Source organism: Ictidomys tridecemlineatus, chromosome 11, assembly GCF_052094955.1.
Source record: "Ictidomys tridecemlineatus isolate mIctTri1 chromosome 11, mIctTri1.hap1, whole genome shotgun sequence".
NCBI lineage: Eukaryota > Metazoa > Chordata > Mammalia > Rodentia > Sciuridae > Ictidomys > Ictidomys tridecemlineatus.
The window spans coordinates 118,274,640-118,292,520 of NC_135487.1; the positions used below are offsets into that span (position 1 = coordinate 118,274,640).

The window sequence follows — 17,881 nt, forward strand, 5'->3', positions numbered from 1 at the left end:
TCCCTGAAATCCCACACTTTGTAGGCTGTTTTGCCTTTTCTCCCCAGCATCCTCAGCTCCACTGCCTGTTTTTACTAGGAGGCATGATGTTTATAAATCATTGGCAAATGGATGCTTTTCAAATACCTAGCTTTTAAAACAATAGTAAGTAAACATGTAGGCCTTTTTTTCAGTCAATATTTAACTTTTATACAAATTCAAAAGTTTAAATTGACCAGAGCCCCAATTACAAACCCTAAAGTGCAAGGTGGATTATAGGTAGAAAACAAATTGTTCTTAAGACAGTTGTCTCTTTATCACATCTGCAGAGTTATGTGCAGGACTCTGTATGTGGTACTCATGGACTCATTGAAGGGGACACTAACTAAAAGACATTAGATAATTCGGTAAAGGGACTTCATTCTTCATTCTTTTTTTTTAATATTTATTTTTCATTTCTCGGCGGTCACAACATCTTTGTTGGTATGTGGTGCTGAGGATCGAACCCGGGTCGCACGCATGCCAGACGAGTGCACTACTGCTTGAGCCACATCTCCAGCCCAACATTCTTCATTCTTATAACAGTGGTATGAAACAACTTTTATGCATTCATTGAGTCTACCTTGCCGGGTGCCTAAGTTCTTGGACCTCACTGGAAACTATGAAGACAGAGATGGGTAGAACATTATTTTAGATTTCACAGGACTGTCAATCTGGTGAACAGCAAGCCAAAGAATTGGTAGTGGGATAATTGATGGGAGTAGCTAGTGCTCTATCAACTAATGTTGGTAGTCAGGTTGATCCCCCTACTGGTTGTTTCCAACAGATCCCAGAATCATGATGAATGAATTCTCAGATTACTGTCAACACATGCTCTCCAGGTTGACTCATAGAAATTCATACTCTCAAGGTCTAAAGGGGATTCTGATGACAGCAGTAGCTACTAAGTATTTTCTGGCCAACTAGAGAAAGAGGAAAATTAAGTAACACACATAAGTTCATCCTTGCAAAAATTATTGAGATGTTTTCTCTAGATGTCAGCATTCTCTATCCACTTAAAAACAAACTAATATTGGTCACTCCTCAAAGTGTAACTCTTGTTTTTACTCAAACTTCTTTTCAAATGCAGAGAAAGAATTGAAGTAATTTTCAGGTTTGCAGTCCAAAGGGAGGAAGGTGGAAACAAAAGCCTGGCTTTCTGAAGTTCAAGTGGATGAGAGTCAACGACTCGTGTCCAAAGAAGCAGAATAAAATAAAATTTTCAGTTTTGTTACTCAATTTACCCTATTATATTTATAAAATGTAAAATCAACCTGTATCTAGAGAACTTGCATTATAAATGAGTTAAGCTCAATGAATGCATTTGCTGAGTTCCTACAGGTGCTTGTTCCTACATTGTGCTTGTTTCACTGGGGGCATGCTAGGAAGGGTATCCAAACCTTACTGAAAGGAGCTTAAAATATCTGCTCCAAAGGCAGCCATGGTTCCCAGTAGGTGAGAACATCCATAGCAGACACCAGTAGACCGACCTGCTGAAGGAAGGATTGCCATGAAGAGCAGAGTCAGCACTGGACTTTATCTGCTGGGGACATAGTAAGAGGGATCTGGAAACCTCCTCCAGTGAGTGTCCCACAGTTGAAGGTTCACAAATACTTAGCATGGTTTCCCTCCATGTTTCTATTAACTGATCATATTTAGATAGTAGCAAAATCAAGAGAATCCTCACAGAGAGGAAGTGGATAAGCCTGATATATATGACTTTGTGATTCTCCAACAAGGTCAAGATTGTGCCCAGAAAGTGAAGCCAGAGGAATTCAATGCATTAGGGGGGTTACTGTCCTTTTGGGAGAGAATATTCACTGCACTTAGGACTCTTAATGACTTCAGGAGAAAATACATTTCCATGTAATATAATTGGTGGCCCTACGCCAAATGGCAAAGACTTCCCTTGACCTGAGTAACCTGAGGCCCCTCTTGCACTTAAACAAGCTGGAAAAATAATTGTAACTCTAGGGCCAAGAAAGGAAAGGCATCCCAAGGGCTTTGAAAAGAGCACATTAGCTGGCTCAGATTAGCACTATTTCTTAGAAAAGTACAGCAAAACGTTGGACCCAGTGGATGCTAAATATGTAGTCTATGATCTGCAGCCACTCTCTACCAATTTCATCATGTATTTGTCTGAGCCAATAGGAACTTTTGTAATGGAAGTGAGGAATTCCTTCAGAGTCCTGTACACCAACAGATGTCCCAGTGAGAGAAAAGAGGCCACAATAAAAATGGAGTATGACAAAAAAAAAAAACATTGAGAAAGGGCAGAAAACAATTTCAAACATGGTTTACTTTTTAGTGTTATAGGATTCTAGTTGTTCAGGATTTTTAATGGATTTGGAAATAATGGCTGGATAGTCAGAGAAGAACATTATGACTGTTTTAGATTGTCAGTTTTGCATTTTAAGAAAAAGTCTTATGACCACTTTAATATTACGGAAATAATGAAGTGATTACTGGGAATTCCTGCAGATAATTTTACCTTGGTGGGAAACCATTTTTACTTTGAGGATTCTCAACATCCACCCATAGGAGAAAAGTGAAATATGGTAAATTTGGAGAAGGGAACAAAGAGAAGTTGGTAATATTGGCATGAGGGTATACAACTACTGACACTGCCCAATGAGTGGTGGTCTACGTCTGTGGTGACCTTCTGAAAAAAACAGTGGATCAGGCAGCATGAGGCCATTGGATGGCAGGGGCTCTCCACATTCCATGACATCTCCTACTTTCTAATTCTGTTAGACTGTTACCTAGCACACTCATCCCTACCTCCTCACTCCTGTTTTGTGTCTGAGCTATAGATTCACATATCTGAATCTTTGTTTGGAAGGTGAAGGAATTTGAAGTGCTGAGTACTCATTTCTCAACAGTAAGTTAATCATGACAGCAGTTGTCATCCATTAGTCCTGATGAATTCTACTTGGGTTAATTTGTGTGTGTGTGGGGGGGGGGTCAGGGGCACTCAACCACTGAGCCACATTACCAGCCTTTTTTGTATTTTATTAAGAGACAGGGTTTCACTGAGTGGCTTAGCATCTTGCAGTTGCTCAAGCTGACTTTGAACTCCAGATCCTCTTGTCTCAGTCTCCTGAGCCTCTGGCATTACAGGTGTGCACCACTGAAGCCCGCTCTCAGGTTCACTTGTTTTTAACCCATAACATGTTTGGGTTCCTTCTTTGCAGGCCCTAGATGTTGTGTACTGCTACAAACACCATAATGGCAGTATCTTTCGGGGCTGAAATGAACCATGAAGGAGGGCCTGGAATGAATCAAAGAAATCATATGGGAATTACAATATGAATTAGAAGAACACAAACAGAGTTTCTGAGATTTGGAAAAAAAAATTCTTATGTAAATGTACCACCTATACCCTGGCTAAGAAGAACTGTGCTGTCAGTCTTGAACATTTCTTGCTTTTAAAGAAATCACTTATTAACTTTTAAGTTATAAAATCAGGATTTTATAACTGTCTTTCTATACTAATGGTCTGAGAGTATGGACAGGTGTGCAATGGCAAGAAAAGCAGAAAGACACCCCCTATGCCCCCCCCAAAAAGTATTATGTCAAAAATGGATAGATAAATTAACAGAAGGCCCAAGTTCTCTGGCACTCTGTTATATACCAGGCTGTATTTGCTGGCCATCTATATGTAAGTGTCAATATAGTCATGCAGGAGGTTCAACCAGAGCTTTGTTTCTCATTGTGTGCTCCTTCTGAGGCCATATACCTTAGAGATGGAGTCGAGCCTTCTTCCTCATTAGCTTGTTCTCTGGCTAGTACACTGGGCACTGGTGGCTCTCCCACTCTCATACAGTGATAACTATGTCCATAAAATTTAAAAAAAATGGTTTCCTAGATCATATTTGAAGGGAGGGACTTTCTGGGGACTCCAACCTTCAGCTTTGAAGCAGGACCAGCTGGGAGGCTCTAGCTTCTAAACAACCTTGATTTCATCTGTTATTCTTTACTGTCTCAAAAGTCTCAATGGTGAATTGCAGGAAGAGAAAGAAAATGACCTCTTGCTGATCAAAAAGTATTTTGTACCCTCTGGTCAACTTGATTCACCTGACTCACAAGAACTTCTCAGAAGCTCTGTCTTCCCATCAATGAGCCTAAAGTCAGCTCTGCTGTGGATGAAGCCAGTGAGTACTCCTATCATAATTCAGATGAGTCCAACTTGTCTCCTTAGTGAAGCACAAATTCTCTGCCCTCAACTCCACTGTGTAGGCTAAGATATATGCATACAAAGGAAGGAGACCCATTTTGTTTCCGAGTAGGTACAGAGGTCAGGTGGATCTTAAGCTTTGCTATTTTCCTATATCCTGGTCAGTTTTCTTTCATTGTGCCTTTGCTATGCCAGCCATATATTTGCATATTGTTTGCACTTAGGAGGTAGGGGCATCTTATAGTTGCTGAGTCTGGATTTGAATTCATGATTCTCCTGTCTTAGCCTCCTGAGCCAATGGGATTATAGTCCTGAGCACTGTGCCCAGTACAGTGGACATTTTTAAGGGTAGAATCAGTCAGAGTCTGTGTAGTTCTCTACACATAAAAGTAAGCATAAGAGTAAAAGAAAGGAAAAATAAAATATCAGAGTCATTATAAGCTGCATATCAACTCATGGGCTTCCTTGTCCAAAGCTGCTTTCTTCATTTGGCGACCCTCTTAGTGGAAGAGTGTGTCACAGTGAGATCATAGATAATAAAGGATTCTGTTGTCTCTGGTTTTATTTTCAGAGCTGAATTTAGATGCTTCCATTCCAATAAAAAATCATGCCAAGATAGAGGATGATGCTCTTAAAGGATCATCTGACAACACACGTGGTTTTCAAGAGCATGTCCTTAATGTTGCCAGAGGTGTCTGCAAACAGAAGATAATCAGAAGAAAAATTCTGTTGAGAATGTGCATGTAGATTCCCTGACCTTCAAGCTTCAGGTATGTTGGCTCTGGAATGCACTTGACTCCTTTTAACTCTATATTATATTGTAGCTCCAGACAATAAATAATGCCGCCGAGCTGTAATAACAAAAACAGCATGATATTGGCACCAACATAGACCCAAAGACCAATAGGACAGAGTAAAAGACAGAGACAAATCCACATACTTAGAACCATCTGATACTTAACAAAGGTGCAAAAAAATATACATTGGAGGAAAAACATTTTAAATAAATGGTGCTAAGACAACTGGATAGTGATATGTAGAAAAATAACACTAAAACCCTATTTTGCACCCTGCACAAAACTCAAATCAAAATGGATCAAACACTTAAGAATTAGACCAGAAACATTACAACTGCTAGAAGAGAATATAGGGCTAACATTCCATCATAAAATTACTGGCACCAACCTCCTTAACAGGATACTCAAAAGTGCATGAAATACCCTCATTTTTATACAAAATTACACATAAGAGGAAGTGAGGGGAAAGGGAAAAAAACAAGAGAGAGAAATAAATTACAGTAGATGGGGTAGAGAGAGAAGATGGGAGGGGAGGGGAGGGGGGATAGTAGAGGATAGGAAAGGCAGCAGAATACAACAGACACTAGTATGACAGTATGTAAAAACGTGGATGTGTAACCGATGAGATTCTGCAATCTGTATATAGGGTAAAAATGGGAGTTCATAACCCTCTTGAATCAAATGTATGAAATATGATATGTCAAGAGCTTTGTAATGTTTTGAACAACTAATAAAAAAGAAAAAAAGTGCATGAATTGAAATTAAGAATAAATAAGTGGGATGCCATCAAACTAGAAAGCTTCTTTCCAGCAAAGGAAAGAAATAAGTGTGTGAACAGAGAGCCTACAGAATGGGAAAAAATCTTGACCAGCTACTCATCTGATAAGGAATTAATATCCAGAATATACAAATAACTCAAAACACTTCACACAAAAATATTCCAAATAACCCAATCAATAAATGGGCAATATAACTAAATGGAAACTTAACAAAAGAAATACAAATAGTCAAATATATGAGATAATGTTCAACCTCACAAGCAATCAGAAAAACACAAAATGAAAACAAAACTGAAATTTCACCTCACCCGGAAATGGCAATTGTCAAGGATACACAAACAAAAAATGTGGGCAAGGTTGTGGGGGAAAGGTGCACTTGTACATTGTAACTGCAGACTAGTACCATTCCATAAGCAGAATTGAGATTCATCAAAAAACTAGAGATGTAACCATCCTATGAGCATCTTCCCATTCCTAGGTATTTTCCCAAAACTTCTAAAATAAATATACTACAGTGACAGCTTCCTCAATATTTACAGCAGCACATTTTGCAATAGCTAAATTATGAAATCAACCTCAATATTCCCCACAATAGATAAATGAATTTTAAAATTCTGATCATATATATATATATATATATATATACATTATATATATATAAAATGTTTGTGTGTATGTGTGTGTGTGAGACAGAGAGAGGGGGGTGGGGAGAGATGCACTGGAGTTCTACAAAACCATAAAAGAGGATGAAATTATGGTGTTTGCGAATAAATGGATAGAAATGAGAATATCATGCTACATGAACTAAGGCAAACACAAAAACTTGAAGCTTGGATGTTTATTCTCATGCTGAAACTAGAGTAAAACAAAGGAAATGGGGAGGGCAGAAAAGGATATTTTACACATAAAGGAAAGAACAGTAATGAAGAAGATTGTGAGGCAGAGTGCAGGGATGGGTAAGGGGAGGCAGTGAAGAATGATTTTTTTTTAGTTGTAGATGGACACAATATCTTTATTTATTTTTACTGGGTGCTGAGGATAATACCCAGGGACTTGGGCATGAGAGGCAAGTGCTCTTCACTGAGCCACAACCCCAGCCCCAAAAGGAATTCTGAAAAAGTTGTTATATGCACATATAAATATACCACAGGGAACTCCACCTTTATACATAGGTAGAAAGAACCAATCAAATATAAATTATTATATTAGGAAAAGGAAGTCTAGTAGAGTAGATGAAGGATATTTGGGAGAAGGAGGATGGGAGGAAAAAGAGAGAGGGAGAGGGGAAAATCATGAACTGAAATTGCATAGATGTATGAATCCACTGCTACATATGACTGTAAACTTCTAAAGTTAAAAAAATGTAATTATTGTAAAATATAAAAAGGCAAAAACAAAAAATTCTATGGAAGTTTGGCTATAGGTGGGAGACATATATTCGCCTGGAGCCTGTTTTTTCCAATTTCATTTATAGTAGGACAGGTTTTACTATATTTTTATACTTTACACGACCCAACTGGCAAAGTGTGGCACTGAGACTTTAATAGACAAGCTGGGGTTTACACAGCTTAGAGACCTAATAAAGTGCTTCGCTTTTTAGTTGGTCTTCCTTCCACCTCACTAGGCTCTGTCTCATTATTATAGACCTTCCACACTCTCTAGAGTGGCTTCCTTTTCTTCACCTAGGGGGACCTCAGTATGTGGCAAAATGTTCCTGATTCTAAGGAAACGAGGACTGTGAAGAAAGCACTGGGTGGAAGGCACATTTATTTCACATGGTTGACTTTCAGTCCTGCCCCAATCTCTTGCCTGCCTCTTCAGATAAGTATGTTCACCAAATTTCTCTGGCTCTCTTCAATATTCCTAGGTTAATTTGAGTGTTAACAGAGGCCCCACTCCTCAAACTATTGACACATCATTCCACTCTGTGTCTTCTGTTTTGCCTTTTGGGAGCACCAATTGATTCGCCGTCTCTAATCACCTGCATGGCCATATCCTCAATCACTTCTGCTCAGGTTTCTCTAAGTCTGAACCTTGAAATTCTCATGCCAGATATTCTTGGGTCATGTTAGTCCTTATTTTCTCTGGTTGCCCTGAATACTTATTTCTCAGATGATGACCTCAATTGTCAAATAAAAATGGACAATTTCATGGATTTTTAATTGTGGCCTTTAAGTAAGAAACATCTGTGAAGTGCTAAGCACAGTACCCAGCTGGCAGGAACTGCTAAGCATACATCAGGTTGTTGCCTTCCCCTTTTGGAGCTGCCATGGTGGGTGTGGTGTTGAGCCACATCTTCATTTCCTTCTAACACAGTCTTCCCCATCACTGTTTTCCCATGTACCAGCTAAGGTGTAACACCATGGCTCATCCCAGCTCTTCTTGTTCATAGACCCCAGATTCCTGAACTAGAGCCTGGCTCTGACCCGCTCTCCTCTTACCACACTACTTTTTTTGTGATACATAACATTTTGATCAACTTTCATAATACAGGAAGTTTGAGCTCAAGTCCTTCTGTGTGCTAAGTAAGCATTCTACCACTGAACTGCACCCCAGCCTTTGATCAATATTTTAACATATACATATATCACATATATTCATATGTGTATTATATATGTGTGATTCTGTACATATTTAAGTTTCATTGCAAAGCATTGTACTAGACAGCACATAAAAAATTATACTCACAATTGGTTTATAAATTTATACCTAACAAGTTTTAAACTGGAAGTTAAGTTCATTTGGAATACTTGTCCATCAAATTTTTTTTGTTGTTGTTCTAAATAATAGAGACATATCTATCTGACGACTTTTGGTTTTTTATGTGGCATATGCATGCTAATGAGAGGGAAGTCCTGGAACCTTGTGTGGTGAAGGCTAAACTGTGTATGATTTGGGGTGCAGGCTGTTTGTGGTGTCCTACACACTGGTTGTTTTTACTCCCTAGATTCAGTTATTTTCTCTGTAGTTTGGGGTGTTGGCTGGGTTCTCTAACTCTGGTCTTCGACATCTCTTCTTTTTCTTCTCCTGGCTCAGGTACTGTCATTGTCACCAGGACAAACTAAAGGACTTGGACACAATGAAGGAAAATTATTAATGCAAGTAACTGTTGGTCCTCTGTGTGTCATGTGAATTTATAAAATTTTCTGTGCACAACAAAACCTTCAGTCCTGTTCATTGAATCTTCTGTGGCTTCTTCTCATTCTTCTTCTTGCCACAGTTGTCATATTGCTCTGTCTGGGTCATTGCCCTGTACACATTCTTTTACTTGTCTGTGCCTTTTCTATCCAGAAAACTTTTCATGTTTATACTATTTGTCCTGAATAGCTCACTTACCAGTGAAGACAAAGTTTGTCTTCTGGCAAGTTTATCATTATGCAGTGATGTAAGAAAGATTATAAAAATAAAGAAATCAAAATGTCTCTATGGGCTTGACCCACCCTGTAATTTGAAGACTGCCTTTCTTGATTCTTGAAAGAAGGTTTGGTTCATAAGTAATTGCTAGGGAGTTTAAAATTAAAGAGACAAGACTCTCATTACCTTTAATACCAGCTCTGAGATGGCTTCTCCTAGCTCCTGCCTCCAGCCACCTAAAGTGGTGGCGAGGTTTACAGAAGAGGTGAGAGAGAGAGAGAGAGAGAGAGAGAGAGAGAGAGAGAGAGAGAGAGAGAGAGAGAGAGAACATGTCAGGGAGTGGGCTTTTATTGGGGAACAAAAACTTCCAGGGAAAATATCATCCAATGAAGATGAAGGGGGGCAGCATCCCAAGGTCAGGGGTGATGCTTGGGTCTTCAGGGCAGTGGCCAGACATGCCTCTGCAAGGACAAGCCCTCAGACCTGGAAAAGGGTGGGGAAGGCTCTAACACAGTTGTTTCTAAGCGTCTCTCACCCAGCCAGGGAGGTAACTCAAATCACATGCAAGGATGGCCTCCCATAGCTGTGCATCTGGTAGAACTGGATGGGAGCAGCACAGCTGCGGACAAAATTGGACATGTGGGTGTCACTGGCACTGTCATCCAGTGAGAAGAGCTAGAGGGGACCCTGTGGCTCCCCAATGAGGTATGGAAGATCAGAATTACTAGTGTTTCCCACACCAACTGAGACAAGAGCCTGATCCTTGGCCAGGTGACTTGCAGGGTCAGGCTGTTTCAGTATTTTTTCCTCCGAGCCATTAGAGAGCTTAGTCAAAATTCTCAGAAATCCTGTACAAAGGAAGGCCACCATGTTGCATGACATGGGCTCTTCTCTGGAAGGACCTGTGCCCACAGGACAGGACTGTGTGCATCCCTGCTACTCTCCTGAAGGTCATCAATTCTGTGCCCTTAGCATAGATTTGCTGCTTTTGTTCACACTGACAACATGCACACTGGAGAGACACCACACCACAGTGTTGACAGAAGAGCTTCTGGGAGAGACCAGAAGAGCACTGGAGTCAAGACTGTAAACCATATCCAGTGCATTCCAAATCCAGCTGTACCTGCTCAGGCAGAGACTCGTTGACAGCAAAAGAATTCTAGAGAAATTCCCCATGCACTGTAAGTCTGGCTCACTTAGCAGTCGGGCCTCACTGAATCCAGCCTAAGGGAGCAGCTGTGCTGTTTTGAAAGAACCTTCTCCTCTTTCCCTGTGAGCACTATCCAGACATAGAGAGAGAACAGAGAGAGCCCTTGGCCAAGACTGCTACCACATAACTGCAATCAGGCCTGAAGACTCTGGTACAGAGCTGCACTTGAATCCAGGTGCACTGAACCTCTGCTTGAGAGCATTTGTCTGAAAACCAATGATTTTCAGCAAGTCATCATGGGAAGAGCTCAGAAGTTCAGTCCTTTCTGGGTTTAGATCCAAAGCAAAAATCTTCCCCAACAGCTCCATTTCTCACACCACACTCTGACCAGATGTCCCTGAAATGACTTTTCTTGTCAAAAAGTCCACTCATCACACATTGCTCTGTGCAAACAACATCATTGTAACTGAATCCTGCAAATGCTCTCTTTATGCTTTCTTGCATAGATCCCAGAGTTCAAGAGTCAGGTCATGACTTCCTGAGACATCCATGCATTGTCCAGCAGGAAATCAGCAGGGAACACTTTCCCACTATGTCCTGTGAGCATGTGCTATAATCAATAATCATCCACAGTCCAGCTTCAGCTTTAAAATTATTTGAAGTTGTAAGCCCTAGTACTATCAAATGAATCCTAATGTTATATATAACCAAAAAGAACCAATAAAAAATAGAAAAAGAAAAAAATGAAAATTCAATGCTTGGGGCTGGGGATGTGGCTCAAGTGGTAACATGCTTGCCTGGCATGCATGGGGCACTGGGTTCGATCCTCAGCACCACATAAAAATAAAATAAAGATGTTGTGTCCACCAAAAACTAAAAAATATTTAAAATCTCTCTCAAAAAAAAAATTCAATGCTTGTAATTCCAGCATTACTACCAGATAGGGAGCCTTTGAACTCATATTTGTCTCCAAATGCTTCCCATAACTTAACATTTCCATTCACCTGTGGCCAGTAATAGGGAACCTGCCCTGAGCTGCACAGGATTAACTTCCCCATCATGTGCATCAAAGACACATAAGGCAGTAGTAGTTGGTACCCTCATATGTTTACCAGAGCCAGGATGAGTGCTCACATTGTCTTGGGGGAGTGGAAACGGAGAGACAGAGCATCTCCTAAAGGTATTAGTGATAGAATCCAGAAGACCTCCAGCGGGCTGTGAGGGTCACTTAGCAGCTGCTCTGCTGATAGCTTGCACAGGGGAGATCTCCTCTGTGTGCTCTGTCCCACCCACAATGACTTCAGTGTCATCATCCTGTTCAATGGGCAGCGGTTCCTTTGTGGCTTCGGCAAGCTCTTTCTGCAGCCAGGCCTGCTGTCTCCTGGAGTCCCTTTCCTTCTCTGCATTGAGGCAGCTGGCTTCCTGGGCCTTGTTGGCCATCTGCCTAGTGACTGGCTCCTGGTTCTCTGCAGTAGTTTTCCTCAGGTTCTCCTCAAAGACAGTAAAATGGCCTTCATGGCATCATATTTGTCCTTCAAGGTCTGGTTGGATATGTCAACATTCCATGTGCCACTGTGTCCAGGAACTGCAGGATTATCTCCCCAAAGACTCTCTCTGCATCCAGTTACAGCACCTCAGCTCCTCTGCAAGGTGGCATGTCAGCTGGAGATGCCAGCAACACTGAAGCCTGAAGAAGTGGCATGTTGCCACAGCACCTAAGGGACTCCTATCCTAGTGGAGGCCTGCGACCACAGCATAAGGGGACCAAAGGAGACAGGAAGGAGAGCAGCCCCAGAGATCAGCTCCAGACACAGGTGCACCCAATGCCATGTCCATTTTGTAATTTTTTGAGATTTACTTTTCTTTTTTTTTTTCCTTGTTTTTTTAAATTCCAAGTCTTTTTTAAATAAAACAAACATAACAGTGTAGAAACCTAAATAAACATTTCTCCCTCAAAGTTGTTACATCCTTAGTTCCCAACAAAACTCTCTACTATTGGAGACAGTATTTGGAAGAGCCTTAAAAGGCAGTTTATGAGCCACATTAGAAACTATCCTTTCAAATGCTGGGCTTTTTGGAAACAGAAAATCCACAGTCAGAGGATGGCACTGGAAAAAATGAAAGAGGTGCTGCAGCTTTTGCAGAAATTCCTTAAAGACCTCTAGCAAGTTCTGAGTAATAACACAGCCACTGGAGAAACGGATGGGCACCCTGCCTGGACAGCCACTTTCAATAGGGAGAGCATTCATTTGATAGAAAAATTCTGTTGTCTGCTTAAAAAAAGAAAAAAATCAGCCACACTCCTTTATAGTCACACTTGCATTTGATTAGAAAAAGATACAACACACACACATGGTTCTTATATGAATTCTAATTAAGAGACAATATATTCAGAATTATAGCACTCAGATAATTTTCAGAAACTATAACAGCTTCGTTGCCACTTAAGGGGTACATAGGGTGCAGCTGTTTACCTGAATGTATTCTTAAATAAGTGACTACTACCACTCTAATTTTCCTAGTTGTAGCTCTGTTACAGGTTACTGACCGCAAGTTCATGTTCCAGATTTCCTTTGCCAACACAGATTGATTACAAGGGAGCCACCCCCAAAGTCTTAGGGTGAATTGGGAAAGGACCGGTTAAATGAAGAAACAGGCCATTCCTTGGTAAAAGTTTGTAGTTTTCTTTCCCAATACATCTTCTTGTTATTGAGAACTTCCATTTTTATCCTGTGTTCCTCCTCTGCCATCTCACACTCTCGCTCTATCTGCTGGATTTTGGCCACATGCACCTCATTCATTTGTATCAGCTGCAGTTGTAAGATGGACATTTGTTGATGGTGTTCTTCCTCATGCATCTTTTTTAAAGCACCTTCCTGAGAGGTTTTGCTCCTGTAGTTTTTATTGGCTGTTATTCTGACAGCTGAACACTAGGGTTCAGGTTGAGAGGTCCCCTCACATCCCGGAAAATGTATGAACTTTTTCTCATCATCGCACAGTTCTCTATTTGAAACAGCAAATGATTCTGGGGCTGCGGCATCAGGATGGTACTCGGGCTCCTCCTCGGGCGGGCTCTGCAGAAAGTACAGCTGCCCGGGCAGCATGCTGGCCATCTTCTCCTTCCCCAGGACGTGGGTGCTCAGCAGTGGGCTGACGCTTCGCTTCACTTTCTCCTTTCGTGGGCCATAATTTTTTTGGTCCGAGCCTTGATGTTCTCCCAGCACTTCTTGAGCTGTTTGAAATCCCGCAGCGACACGCTGGGCTGAGAGTTGTCTTCGTGGGCAAGCGCTTGCCAGGTCCAGGTCCGCTGCTTGAGGGCGATAGTTCGGGCATCGCTTTTCTTGCACTCCAGCACATATTTGTGCTTTTCTACCAAAGCAAGCAAGATGCTCTTTTCCCACTCTGAGAAGTATTTGGCAGGTTTTATAATTTCGTTGTTTTGCATTTTCCACTCTGTTTCTCTGGGCAGTTAGCTATCTTGAGGGGGCGGAGCGGCGGCCGCGGAGACCCGGGGAGGGGCCGGCGAGGCGCGAGCGCGGCGGCCTCGACTCCTCTCGCGGGCTGAGCGGCCTGGAGGGCCGCGGGCTCCGGAGCGCCTGGCGGCGGCGGCGCGCCCCCTGCCGGCCAGGCCCCGCCGCGCGCGCCGCGGCCACAAAGCCCGAAGCCGCCGCCCCGTCGCGGGCCACCGCCGCCTGCCGGTTGGTGGGCGCCCTTGGGATGACTGAGGTGCTTGCTCAGCAGTAGAATCCTTGACTAGGCTTCACAAGGCCCTGGGTTTGATCACCAGCACTGAAAAAAGTGATACTAGTTATAAGTTTTAATAAAACATTTAAGTGTGTTTGGGCATTTTGTGACCAGGATCCTTCTGACCTCATATTATGGGTTTGGCTGTATCGTATATCCAGGGAATGCTATCAGAAAACTTTGGATAAGGTTAGTCTTATTTCTTTCTTAAATATTTGACATAATCACCAATGAAGTCATAGTTTTAGAGTACATTTGATATGTTTTTATAAATTTGGTTACTATCACATGTATATATACTTATTCAGATTTTTCACTTTTTTCTGGTTTTTTAAAAAAATATGTTGTCATTGAATTAAATGTTTTTTTTTACAATAGAACCTTACAGGAAGATACACAATACTACATTATTGTAGTACATTAGGATCTATTGAGATGGTTTTTGTATTTGGTATTGCTTATTGCGCTTCTCTCTCTTGCTTGGTCTTGCTCTTTAGCTTTTTGAAGAATCATTTTCCATTTTATTGTTTTTCTTTATGGTGTCATCATTTTCTATTTTATTTTGCCTCCTATCTTTATTATTTCCCTTCATCCATTTACTTTGGCTTATTTCTTTTCTTTATTTGTAGCTTCCAAGGTGGGAGCTCAAGACATCCTTGATTTTATGTGTCTTTTTCTAATGTAACCAGGTGGACGTAGAAATGCTCTTTTAAGATCTTCTTCATCTACCTACTATTGCTGTTGCTTAGTTGAATCTCAGTTATCCTTCAGCTCAAAATAATTTCCAATTTCCCTTGTAATTTTTTTAACACACATGTATTTTAAAAAGTAATATGCTACTCGATTCCAAAAGGTTTGGTTATCTTTCAGATACTTACAATGTTGACACATAATTTAATTCTGTTGTCAAATAATATACACTGAAAAAAATTCTTAAGAAAATCTTGAGACTCACTTTATATTGTATGAGTTAACTTGCCAACATTGTGACAAAATACCTAAGATAAACAACTTAAAAGAAGGAAAAATATGTTTAAACAAATGTTTTAAAAGGTTAAATTCATGGATTCTTTGCCCCTTCTCTTTGACCTGTGGTGAAGCTAAACACTTTGGTTGGGGTCATGTGGTGGAGCAAAGGTGTTCACATCATGGTGTGTGGGAAGTGAGAGAGCAGAAGAGGTCCAAGTCCTTATTGCCTCCTTCCAGGACATGCCTCCAATGACTTTACTTCCTCAAAATAGGTCCCAGTTCCCAAAGTTTCCACCACTCCTAATAGTGCCATCGGTGAGGGACCCAACATTCAGCACTTAAGTATGTGTGGAAAATACAAGATTAAAACTATAACCAGGATGTTCCTTACAGTTTACTTTGGTGAATGTTCCATGTAATCCTGAAATGAATGTTTCTTCTCTATCTGCTAGATATAATAATCTAAATACCCTTGTAATATTTAAATCTTCTATAGCCATACACACTTTTTTCTTTTCTTGTACTTGTTCTACCTTTTACAGACAACAAATGTTTATAACTCTATATGTGACGGTAGATTTCCTTTAATTCTTGTCATTTTTCTCTACACGTATTTTGAAACTCTTATATTAGTTGCACACACATTTATGAATTGCATGTTTTCTTAAAATATCAATTATAATTTTAGTCTAGATTATAAATTTAGGACTCTTCTGGTTTAATGTGGTGATGAACAGATGGAGAGGAACTGGTGGGTTCCAGCTTTCCCTTGCTCTCCTCCATTTGCACAGAGCTCTCCTTCGTGACTGCTGCCAGCATAGACCCACAGTGGCATGAAGCCCATACCCAGATATCTGGGTGCAGAACCACAAAGGAATAACTCCCTAGGTGAGTCCAGCACTTCTTTCCTTGAGGTCACACTTGAGTTAATGGACATATCAGCTCTATGCATTACCTTCATTACCTTCTCAGTGGTTCTTCTGACTCTCCAACTCCACTGTTCAGATTCTCTCTCCCACAATTCTTCCTCTAATTTTTGAAAATGTTATTTTCTGAGAAAGTAAAAAATGTAATATTCTAACTGGTATTTATGAAAAAAGAAGGAAAACACACATTAGTATTATCAAGAATGGCATGGAATATCATTAAAGATCCTAAAAATATCAAGAGCATAATATGGAAATTTTATAACATTATGAACTACCCTATCATATAAATTCAAATGTGGATTCATTTCTTGAAAACCCCAAGCTACTAAACTAACTCAAAATGAAACCATATTAATAATAAAAAATAATCTCTATGTCCATATTAGTTAACTGGATAATTTTGTTAACAACTAAAGAAGAAACATTATAAAAGTTACAGAATTTTTTTTTCAGAAAATGGAAAAGGAGGAAATATTTCATGATTTATTTTGTGAAGTCAGCATGCCCTTAATACAATACTAAAGAGATCCCTGCTTTCTAAAAGAAACTTAACCAAAGAACCCCAGAACCTACATATCAATAACCCTCATGAACATACATGCAAGTTTGTAATAAAGTATTAAAAATTAATTCCAGCAATGTACAAAATGAGCAATACAATAAGTGGGTGTGGTTTTTTTTTTCTAATGTGAATTCAACTGCATTAAAGTACACACCAATAACTGGTGAGACATTTTTTTCTGCCTGTATAAAGATTAGTATTTGGCCCAGGACTGGGAAAAAAGATCCATCTTCACTGAAGTGGGTACATATTATTCAATTCATCCACAGTCCCATAAAAAATAAAGATAGAGAGCTGAGCATGATGCCTCACAACTGTACTCCCACTTCTTGAGAAGCTAAGGCAAGAAGATCTCAAGTTCAAGGCCAGCCTGGAAAACTCAGTGAGACCCTGTCACAAAATAAAATAAAATAAAAATGGCTGGAATGTACCTCGGTGGCAGATTGCTTGCCTAGTGTGTAGAAGGCTCTGGGGTCATTCTCCAATACTGCAAAGAATAATAACAGCAATAATAATCAAGATGGAGGAATAACTAATTCACTTTGTCTTCTGGATAGTCATCACTTCAACTCTGCAGTGAAAGCTCCCCTGCTTCTTAAGCCTGTGGACTCAGACTGAATTACATCTGGTGCTCCAGCTTTGATGGCACATCATGGGACTTCCTGGCCTTCACAATTGTGGGACAAATCTCATAATGCATCCTTTTATATCTATATATCTTATTGGTTCTCTTTGTGGGGGGAGAAACTCCCTAATTGCTGGGTTAAACCCAGGGATGCCTGACTGGCTCTCTGTAAAATAATCAATTGTTGTAATTCACTATGTTGATAGTTAAATACTAAGACTACATAATAATATCAGTTTTAATAGAAACTATATTTGACAATATGTATTGCACTACCCAATTTTAAGACTCACTATAACAAGATATTGTACTATGGGCAAAGGGATAAACACATAAATGAAAATAACAAAAAGATTAACCTACACAAAAAGGGCCCCATCAGTATGGTCAATTGATTATTGACAAAAGGGCAAAGGGAGTTCATTGAGAACATCTATTGGTGATAAAAAAAAATAGCATATTAGGAATAGAAGAAAAACTTATCAAACTGATAAAGGATATCTATGAAATGGAATAGCTAACATCACAGTCATCATATTTCCTGGGGAAAACCAAATGCCCTCCCCTCACACTGGTAAAAAGGCAAAGTGGCCACCCTCACCAGTCACATGAGCATTCTATGTCAGTCCTAACCAATGAGATAGTGCAGAAGAAGAAAGGCATCCATTCTTGGAAAGACAGAGATAAAACTATTTCTATCACAGATGATATGATTGTCCATATAAAATATCCCAAAGATTCTGGGTAAAAAAAACTCCTCCAAATATTAAAACTAAT

At 40.2% G+C, this 17,881-nt stretch overlaps 3 pseudogenes; all 3 read right to left on the reverse strand.

Moving 5' to 3' along the window:
- Nucleotides 1-10,260: 10,260 nt before the first annotated feature.
- Nucleotides 10,261-11,114, reverse strand: LOC144368696 (autophagy-related protein 16-1 pseudogene; annotated as a pseudogene).
- A 45-nt stretch (nucleotides 11,115-11,159) lies between these two features.
- On the reverse strand, nucleotides 11,160-13,133 carry LOC144368697 (autophagy-related protein 16-1 pseudogene; annotated as a pseudogene).
- On the reverse strand, nucleotides 12,629-13,840 carry LOC144367786 (myb/SANT-like DNA-binding domain-containing protein 3 pseudogene; annotated as a pseudogene).
- Nucleotides 13,841-17,881: the final 4,041 nt, after the last annotated feature.